Genomic DNA, 10,520 nt, shown 5'->3' with positions numbered 1-10,520 from the left:
ACCAGAGCCTGGGGACACAGCCAGACCTTTGAACTTCAGACCATTTACAAGTGAAGTCAAAGTCCAAGTATTCTTCATTTATCATCAGTACCTGCTGTGACACTGTGTGTTTCATTTTGTTCTGCATACTACAATTTCATTATTTTAGTTTGAGATAATAATTTTTAAACACTCAAGAAATCTATCATTCAACCTGTTGGATCACCAAACTTAGCACGGCCGTCTGCCATCCAAGAGCTTCTGCATCGCTACTCCAGTTCAGCTGTTGTCATTTAAGAGTGCTTCCTTTTCTGAAACAGCAGCCAAGTAAATCATGAATATCACCTTAAAACGTCTTTAAAAGTATACCTGTGTTGTTGAACATCTTTATTCTGCTGAAGTTTCATGTGGCTTTGTTTTCTCTGTAAAATCCTTTTGAAGCTCTCTTTCTGAAAATCAGACAGCTTACATAAGTATACTTTAGAAAAGCGTATAACATAGAAGCATTTCGTGCTGTAGTGTATCACAGCACAATGCAGACTGTCAGGTAGCACCTTTTTATCCCAAAAGCCAAGAAGATACATTCTGCCTATTCAGTGCTAATCTGCAGCAGGACGTAATCCACTCAGATAACATTCCCTTTGAACGTTCTCTCATCTCTAGCAAGGTGCTAATTGTACTGTGACATGGTTTCTATCTACCTTTTCATACCAATGCTGTGATTTTGATTAAATAGTTTAAAATAAAGCATTCAATATCAAGAAGTATGACATCTCACATAAATTAAGTTTGGAAATGTGAGTGAGGTTGACAACGTAATTGAAAACAGTTTCTCAAGTGGGTCATCAGTTTTTTAATGCAGTTTCACAAGCTGTTGTTCCTTGTTCTCAATTTAATTTCATTCAAAGACAGAATGAGGATAACAATGGATACTGTAGCAGCCCTTGGTTTCAATAGAATCGACACGCAGAGAGTCTCAGACTGGTGCATTTATCTTTATTTATGTCTCGAACTTTGGCTCTTTATTGTAGCCGTTATATTGTCACGAGCACTGTGAAAACTATAAACAAAAATATAAATGTACATTTTTTAACATTCTACAAAAAAACAGAACAAATAAAGAAATGAAATAACATACAATTAATTGCGTACCTCGCTCTGCTTACCAAGGGGTGCAACAAATCTAAAGGTCACCATTTCAGAGATAGCATTTGTCCTCACTGTTTCTTCACACTTCCGGTATTGTACGTTGTTACGTTCCCTATGTGCAGAATAATTTTGCGGTCATTTACAGATACAACTGTTTAAAAAATAACTCCTTAGTTTACACAACACCAAATTCATCCAGCCATTCATTTTATAATCTTCTTAATTCGGATCCAAATCACTGGGATAATACCGACTGTATCTGAAAATCAAAAAATGTTCATTTTATAGAGAACCTTGCATAATGAATTCCATCACAAGGCCTTTTGTAAGTGCAAAGGACAAATAAACTAAACTACAGAAAGGAAATAAATAAATATGTATGTGCGAGATTAGAAACTTGATGCACATATTGACTGTTTTGTTGAGTCCAACGATGACCACCAGATTATTCCAATTGTTATTATGTAGACCTAAACAGAATACTCAGATCTCATCTATAGGCCTTGTACACTGTATGTTTTCTCTTTTCAGCTTGGTCAGTGTCAGGATTGACTGCTACTGTAGTTCAGTACTTTCCCCTTTCTTTAACATCTAAAGTCTGAGGGAATTAGATACCAGAACAAGGAGCCAAGAAAGTTACACTTTTTAAACATACATAGATTAAATTAAGATTTCCAGTTTTGCACAAAATATAAGCAGAGTAAAATATTTGTTGGACAAATCATACAACCTGATAAACAAATAGTTTATCTTGTATATTTAGGTTACCAGGTGGCTTGTTGATTGGTCTGTGGTCTGACATGGTCCAGCATGGCCCTTGGATAAAAGTCAGAAAATGGCTGTCTGCATAGATGAAGCAGCAGAGAACTCAGTATGGCCACCGGTGTAAATGGACAATGTACCTCTGTAAGCCTAAATGTTTGCTAGCCTGGCTTCCTTTATGTCCCTACTGGACCAAAGGGATGTCGTAGTGCAGGGATTCCTCATTCATCCCAGTCCTGTTTAGACACAATTCTGCCTCCATTCTATCCTTTTACTTGGCCACTTGTATTCCCCCAGACTGTCTTCATGGAAGAGGTGCTCACACGTCTAAAATGTGTCCTCCTTCCAGACACTCGCACATTCTACGTGTCCTTGTCTTTTAGTTAAGGCAGTTTATCTGATCTGTAATTATGCTTGGACAAGAATGGGCTTATCCAGCTTCCCTGCCTTCAAATGTTTTAAAATTAAATAGTGTTAGACATTAATTTAAAAACATTATCAACCTATATGCTGGGTATTACTCTCCATTAAAGACACTATAGCTGTGTAACTACAAAGCTCCAAGGAAGTGATCCTCTACTCCATCTCTATAAAAACAGCTGCTTTGTCTGAAAGGTCAGTTGCACTTTTAATGTAAACTTGGATGAAATGAAGGAAAGCTTCACAGTAGTTAAGCCTGCATCATAATAGCAAAAACACTCTAACAAATTTAAAAACTGAATGCTAAAGAACAGTAATTTCCTATTACCTGAATACACAACAAAAAAGAAATTTAATCTTACATTATTCTTCATGTTTAGGGCTGCCAACTCTCTTCCTCTGGAAATGAGGACATTTGAGTCAAAAAATGAGGACTTTTGAGGATGCCTTTCCCAATGATGCCATAATACACCTTTATACTGTTTTATGGTTTTTAAAAATGATATAAACCTTTAGAAGCAGTTTTTCACTATAATTATGGTATGATCGCCACAATCACAGTCACTGGCAAACTAATAAATAACCCATTAAATATTTTGAAAACTGTATGTCATTCCTGCCATTCTTATTTGGATAGCTTAACTGTTGTAAACCTGTAAAAAATGATACACATGGTAAAATCACTTCTAGTAAAATAAAAATAATTTGACTCTTTTCAATCTAGTTTATTTGCATTTATGTACATTTTTTAATATTTTTCCACTGAAGCTATTTTTCTCAGTAAATCTGGGTTCTTGGATAAATATGAATAGAAATCTTTACATAGAATGCTACTGAAATTGAATTGAATTGTAAATTAAAGAATTATGAAAATATTATTAAATTACTTGAAGAAGTGACTTATTGCTTGATCAACTGATAACTAAAAAGATATTGCATGACAGAATATGACAGAATAAATGTGTGATTTTTTTACTTAACTGCGCCCTGTGTTGGCTGGGATTGGCTCCAGCAGACCCCCGTGACCCTGTGTTAGGATATAGCGGGTTGGATAATGGATGGATGGATGGATGAAACTTTAATAGTGGACTTGTTCACTTACAATTATAAATCCATTTTGGAACAACGGGTGGTAATAACAATATTTCCCATTAAAATATTTCCAAGCAGTACTTAAATACGATGAACTATACCTGGATGTATGAAATTTCTTGTTTACCCAAGCCACTGAAAAAAGAATCGACAATAAGATGTCACATAGAAAACATGAAATTGTTATTTCGATTTTGAATAAATTCAGTTAGATCCAGTGAATTAGGATTACAAATAATTAAGGAAAGGAACAACATTTATAACGAACTGTAAACTTTCCAAGAAGATAAAGCTGAATTCAAAAGATGAAGTGAAAAAGCCAAATTGAACAGATATTGACTATTCTTGTCAATATCTGTGTTGTTTATTAACAGAATGGAAGTGAAGATTCTGGGAAGAAAGTGTGCGCACTACTTTGGTGAACGGCTTTCAATTTATAGGATATGGAGATTTTCAAATTTAAGGAGCCAAAATTCCGGACATTTTCAAAATTTTTTTATAAATTCCTCCTGGACAATCCATGGTGCTTTAAAAATGAGGACGGTTGGCAACCCTAGTCATGTTTGTTTTTCTAGATCCATACTGTAAATATTTTATTTGCTTCTAGTTAATTATTATTAGTGACAATACATGCAAATTTGATTTTACAACAAAACTTGTTTTTTGTCACAAAAAAAATCACAAAAGAAACTATTCACCACAAGTAAAATTCATATTGTTAGCCTATATATTTTATTCTCATCTGCAACCCTTTCCTCCACGTGCAAAAGTATGACAGAATTTATTCTGGTGCAGAGCAAAAAACGTGTGGGGACATGGCTAGTCAGCACTTCCCTACAAACATTGTTAGATCTCATTGGCCTGGGCATGTGGCCACCAGAAAGCCTGGCTTGGATCAGCCTACAGAACTGGGAAAAGTGAGCAGAGATGGTGTTACCTCTGACCCCAAAGGAGCAGGTGAAATGTGGAGGCAGGCACTACCTGAGGCAGATGAGAGCGCATGGAGCCACATAGTGCATGGAAAGAACCGCTGAAGATTACGCAGTACTGGGGAAGCAGACCACCATTTTGCCTGTGGAATGACCCTTACAGAGCAATATTCATTGTTTCTCATCCAAAAAAAAAACTTAATTTTAGTGAAGTTTTTGCTACTATACATTTTAGTAGCAAATTCACAAAACTGCGTGCAAGTAAAATCCCCACTGTTTTGCTGAAATCTTTGTCCAAAATGACTTACGTGATTAGTTTGCTGTACAAATTTTAAATATATTTGGTTTTTTTTATAATCGAGTTATGTGATTTTCTCAGAGTCATACGGTGGATCAAAGGTAGGAACTGGAATGAGATTTTTTATGGTTTAAATCGAATGCCTCAGCCACTACTCCAAACTGGCTATCAAATAAATATGGTTAGTTATTCTAAGCTGCAGAAAAGTTGATAAATTGATCTTCTGAACATTTTAATCCAAATATAAGTCTGTATGCTATTAAATGAGTTCTTGTTCACCTCTTCAAGCTCTCAGCATGGTAGCTCCAAGAGGAAATTAAAGACATTGTTTCATGAGAGAGTTTTTCATGGTGAATACCATATCAAACATTCCTCCGTTATCTGAGCCAGCTTTTTTCCAAAACAAGTCACAAGGAGGAAGCCTAGAGTATGTTCTGGTAGTAACCATTACTGGACTTAAAAGAAGATAATTCCAAACATGTCCAATCAAGTTTTTGGCCCCAGCTATTTCATGTCCATTTTAAATGTAGGCAGGTTAGGAGTTTGGTGAACTGGTAGCCAGTACTGTTGAATGGCAAAATTTACTAAAGTGTTTTTCACAGTTAAATAATTTGTGTTCATCAGTGACCTTGTTTGTCAAATATTTTCCTGGAAATTCCCTTTGCAGCCAGATCTTAGATGAACATTTTTCCCATTTCCTCATGATGCTTGGTGAGGCCAGCATATGTGCAGAACTCCTGTGTACTGCTAGATCATTGCAGATCTGTTTTAGACATGTGTGATCTCACGACCCAATCAGTACTCCAGCCTTCCACCCTGCATGCATTAAAAAATAAATTAGGAATTTTCATTTGAGTATTACATTACTTCATCATAATAAGAATTTTATGAGTTCCGGAAGTGGACATATAACATTGATCCTGTGTACTGCCCCACAAGCCAGGTCATAGTTTTGGTCCAGCATACTTGTCAGATGCTTCCTTACCCCTCAGGGACACTTAAAATAACATTGGAACAGTATAATCCTTTCAAAACTAGATAGGCTCCTCATTCACCATTGACCTCATTGCATTTTGCAGAGTTTAACAAAGTTCCTGAACATTTCTATGATTTCACCAAATTCACTCGCTCATCACTAGCGGCAAGTACAGAGCATTCTCTCATGTGATTTCCAGTCCTTCTTCTTGATGTATTGATGCACTTGTGTGGAAATGATCTTCAGCCAATCTGGGAAAAGTAGAACACTGAAAACAAAGACTGAATGATTTTATGATATATACAGTTTCTCTGAGCAACTGATGCATAAATGATAACTTATATCCAGCCATAGCTGAATGGTCTCTGGAAATGTGTTAACTAAAACAAAAAGCACCCCCACTACGTTCCCACCTTGGTGGATATATTAAAACATTGTAGCTTTTCTGGTTTGAAAATGCTGGTGGGGCCTTATCCAGAATTTTCTTTCCTGTGAGCAGACTTCACTAACATTGTTATTACCTTACTTAACTAATAATATTTCTCCTTTTGCTAACGACTCATAAGATATGCAAGTTAAAGCACTATTCAAATCACGAAACGTCAATCGAAAACTGGGTTACCGGTGCCTAATCTGTTTCCAGTAGTATCAGATCATTACAATAAATTTGGCAATACAATGACTTTGTTGTCACCCTACAAAGATTTAAACACTTAGTAAAGTGAGAGCATCACAATGGCCCACTGCCCAGAAAAACCTATTGGCCGTGAACTGTCTAAACTGAAATAGCAACACCTCAAGTTAAGAATCAAATGGCTTTGATGTGAAGAAGGACAAGCAACTCTGCACAACACCAGACTCAGTGGTAGCCAATAGCACATTGTAGTCCGGTGTTTGCTGGAAACAACATGAGGCCAGTTAAAGAAATGAAAAAATGATTTTATACCTACATACAGTATCTGTTCTTTCTGGACTGACACTGTACATTTTTTTTGAAACAGGAGCATCATACTGCAGGCTTCTTCGTGGCTTCCTTGTTGGCTTTTCAAATGTAGCACCTTCAGGTGGTCCTCCTTAGTGATGATGAAGATCAACACTCCACTCAGCCCCGTTATGATCAATTTTGCCTTGTGCCTTGTTTCCAGATATTGATTCATCTGCTTTGTTTTCTTTTTTTCCAAATTACTGTGGCTATTGATGCTGGAATTGTTGTACTTGGTGCACAACCTTGAATGGAAAAAGTGTTAACTGGAAGTGCATCTGAACAAAAAAGACAGTTCTCATTTTAATGCTGAAAGTAAGGGATTGGGACTGAAGCATTCAAGCCCCGTTGCTAAACTGGAATGCACACACATCTAAGGGTAAACCGAGAACACTGCAGGGCCAATAGAGCAAGCTTGCAGCACTCAGCTTAAAGACAATTTGTCCATAGTACTGACTGGAATATAACACGAATGAGGCCACTGCATGGGAATAAATATTCTTCACGACTGTCACTACAAACAACACGGGTAAGTAACATACAAAAAAAATATATAATTTTTTGGGAGTATTCCTTTAAAGCCCTATTTATACTTACAACATTAGCCTTTCATGCAATGTGTATACTGTCAGCCTTGAAAATGCAATTATATTTGTGACAGTCTTTTCCATTGCCACATCGATATTCTCATAGTCAGTAGGTGGCAGTGTTTGGTTAATTTTGCAGACCTAACCATTTTTCAGTAGGGAAAGTGAATTTGGCATTTGGTACACTGTATTAATCCCTGAGGGGAACTTATCTTTCCATGTGACCTTTGGGGGTCAGAGTGCAATTGTTTACATGATTGTTCAAAATGATGGAAGAACAGTTATGCCTGTTATTACTGGCTTTAAGAGAAACAAATGGAGAAAGTGGAGTGTCTGTGTTTTCCATGTTTTCATACTTACTGCTTCATTTTGTCCAGGGCTATTCACAATTTAATTCTATAAATTTACCACCATCCGTGCATCTTTGTGGTCCTTACGGAAAGAGGAATCATAGAGGTGCCTACTTTACCTCACTACTGCCGCCAGCCTCTTATCTAAATTTTTCTTAGTCTGGAAGAATTCTGTATGTAGTGCACAGCGAAAACTCAGCATGCCATAACCATGTAAGGGTAGCATGTCTCCGCGTTTGGTGTCATTTTTACAATGTTGCCCTCGCAACCATCACAGATGCTTCAAGAGTAATCTAGGCTTAAGAGCAGATGGTACTGCTCATTCAAAAATACAGATTTAAATAAACATACTGGGAAATGAAAAAGACAAAGAAAAATATACTTTCCAAATAAACAGGTGAACAAGGCACTTAGTGTTCGAAATCAGAAAGACTAAGTTACTAATTGCAAAAAAAAAAAAAATGGTAATGAGAATCAGTAGTAGAGAAAACAAGCCATAAGTCCTCACTATATTATGATCCTCTCCCTAATTAACTGAAGCACACATGCCATTTGTTATGAATTTAAGCAAATACTTGGATGATGGATATACCACATTGCCTTCTTAAGTAGTTTCTGCAATTGGGAAATTGTGAAAATAATGAATTAGGGCTGATGCCTTCAAGCCCCATTACTAAACTGGAACGCACACACATGGAAAGGTAAACCGAGAACACTGCAGGGCCAATAGAGCTGGTTTGTAGTACACAGCTTGAGGACCATTTTCCCATACTATTGGCTGAAATATAAAATTAATAACACTACTTTCGCATTGCCATCAAAACACATTATGAGTGCCATTACCATAGCCATGGTCAACACCAAAAGAATTCTTTGTCATGTTCCTCAAACCATTCCAGGAGAATTTTCTTTCAATGTGCCAGGACACATTATACTGTTGAAAGAGGCCACTGCCACCAGGAAATACTGTTGTCATCAATGGGCAGCACAAGGTCTACAACAATCTTTAGGTAGGTGGTAAATGTCAAAGTCACACCCCGATTAATGCCAGGACCCAAGGTTTCCCAGCAGATCACTCCCCAGAGTATCACACTGCCTCTGCTGACTTGCCTTCTTCCCACAGTGCATTATACTGTCATATCTTTTCCAGGTAAACAATCTACATACACCTGACCGTTCCAATAATCTAAACGAAAACATGATTCATCAGACCAGGCCACCTTTTTCCATTGCTCCATGGTGCAGTTCAGAGGTTCACATGCCAATTGAAGACACTTTCAGTGGTGGATTGGGGTCATCATGGACACTTTGACTGATCTGCGGCTGCACAGCCCCCATACGGTAATTGTGACACACTGTGTGTTTTGACACGTTTCTCATAGCCAGCACTACGTTCTGCAGCCATCTGTGTTACAGTAGCTCTTCTGTAAGACTGGACCAGATTGGCTTGCCCTTGTTCTTCATGTGCATCAACGGGCACCCAAGGCCATGTTTGTTTCCTGTGCACTGGTTGTCCTTCCTTGAACCATGTTTGGTATCTGCTAACCACTGCATATCAGGAAAACCCTACAACACTTGATGTTTTGAAAATGCTCTGATCCAGTTTTCTAGCCATCACAATTTGTGAAAGCTGCTCAGATCCTTTTACTTAACCATTTTTTTCTGCCTCAAATACATCACCTTCAAGAACTTAGTGATGACTTGCTGCCTAATATATCCCACACCTTGACATACGCCATTGTTTTCACATAATCAATGTGATTCACTTCACCAGTCAGTAGATCAGTATGTTGCAGCTGATCCATGTACATGGAAAGTAAAAAATAATTGACACATTACTGCTTATAGGCAGATGAAGGAAAACAATGGCAAAACTCATATGTAAAGAACATAAATATGAAAAGGAGCAAAAGTCCCCACTCCTGTATACCCATCATATCTTTAGTCGTTTTCTCTTTGCACATGGGCTGCCAAAGCAACCCAATAAAGTTCCATGGTTACAGTATCATAAACTTTGCAAGTGTAATAATCTCAATTGTTCTAAAAACATCAAACATAAAACATCTGCTTAATGTGTAAAGATTAAGGTGAAAAGACAGGAAAGCTTAATTTTAACATCATAAACATTTGAATACAATAGGAATGTTTCATGAAAGACAAATAAAGCTTCATTGTTGGATGAGTAAGTTTTGATAAAAGACCTGCATTTCGAAAACACAAAAAATGTAACAAGGTTTTTATATCAATAATGTTTTCTAATTATTTCTTTTGATCTTTCACTAGATTTCTTACTGATGCTGACACAGAAGCACAAGCTTATTAAAATACTGTTGCAGTGAAGTACACGGATGTTTTTCTAGCCACATATCTGTTTAAAAAGCAACCAGAATTTTGACAGAGACCAAAAATGTGGGCTGATAAACTACACAGCAGTCTAGCTCTTTGACTCAGAGACTTTGAAATAAGTTGGGTGCCATTATTAGTTTCTGTACGTTGTTTTGACAGTTTAATAGCCTTGCACTGGAAACATTAAACTTGGTAGATGGTACATTTTTCTTTTTTACAGAAACGCATGTAACATTTTATTGCCTTGTTGTTACAGAGAGCAGAAAGGGACAGGATTGTTGTATTTCACAAAAAATGAAGCACATTTGTTCAAAGGTTGGTTTTTGAGGACTGCAAATAGAGTAAAAGTAGTGTGGCAAGCGGCTGGGGGTGGCACCCAGCCAGGATGCTCGGAAGGACTGGAGGAGGACTTAATCCTCCTCCAGACCACAAGGGGGCGACTGCCCTGGTGGCTTTGGGGACCACGGGAACGGAGCTTAGAAGCTCAACCCTATAGGGGCCCGTGGTCACCGCCAGGGGACGCCCCAATGCCTATGGAGCCCTGGCCCTCAGCACTTCCGCCACACCCGGAAGTGCCCGGGGGGAAGAAGACATGAGACACCCGGAGTGCTTCTGGGTGCACAGCTGGTAATTCCGCCACACCAGGAAGG

The 10,520-nt window shown here is 37.8% G+C and overlaps 1 long non-coding RNA gene across 1 annotated transcript; it reads left to right on the top strand.

Annotated features, from left to right (window-relative positions):
• Positions 1 to 6,830: 6,830 nt before the first annotated feature.
• LOC127530071 (uncharacterized) lies at positions 6,831 to 10,190 on the top strand. Its single transcript, XR_007936604.1, has 3 exons — positions 6,831 to 7,116; positions 9,808 to 10,012; positions 10,127 to 10,190. It is a non-coding gene; the product is annotated as an uncharacterized LOC127530071 (long non-coding RNA).
• Positions 10,191 to 10,520: the final 330 nt, after the last annotated feature.

This window comes from Erpetoichthys calabaricus, chromosome 13 (genome assembly GCF_900747795.2).
Source record: "Erpetoichthys calabaricus chromosome 13, fErpCal1.3, whole genome shotgun sequence".
In the NCBI taxonomy this organism is placed as follows: domain Eukaryota; kingdom Metazoa; phylum Chordata; class Cladistia; order Polypteriformes; family Polypteridae; genus Erpetoichthys; species Erpetoichthys calabaricus.
This window is presented reverse-complemented; position numbering and strand designations above follow the sequence as displayed.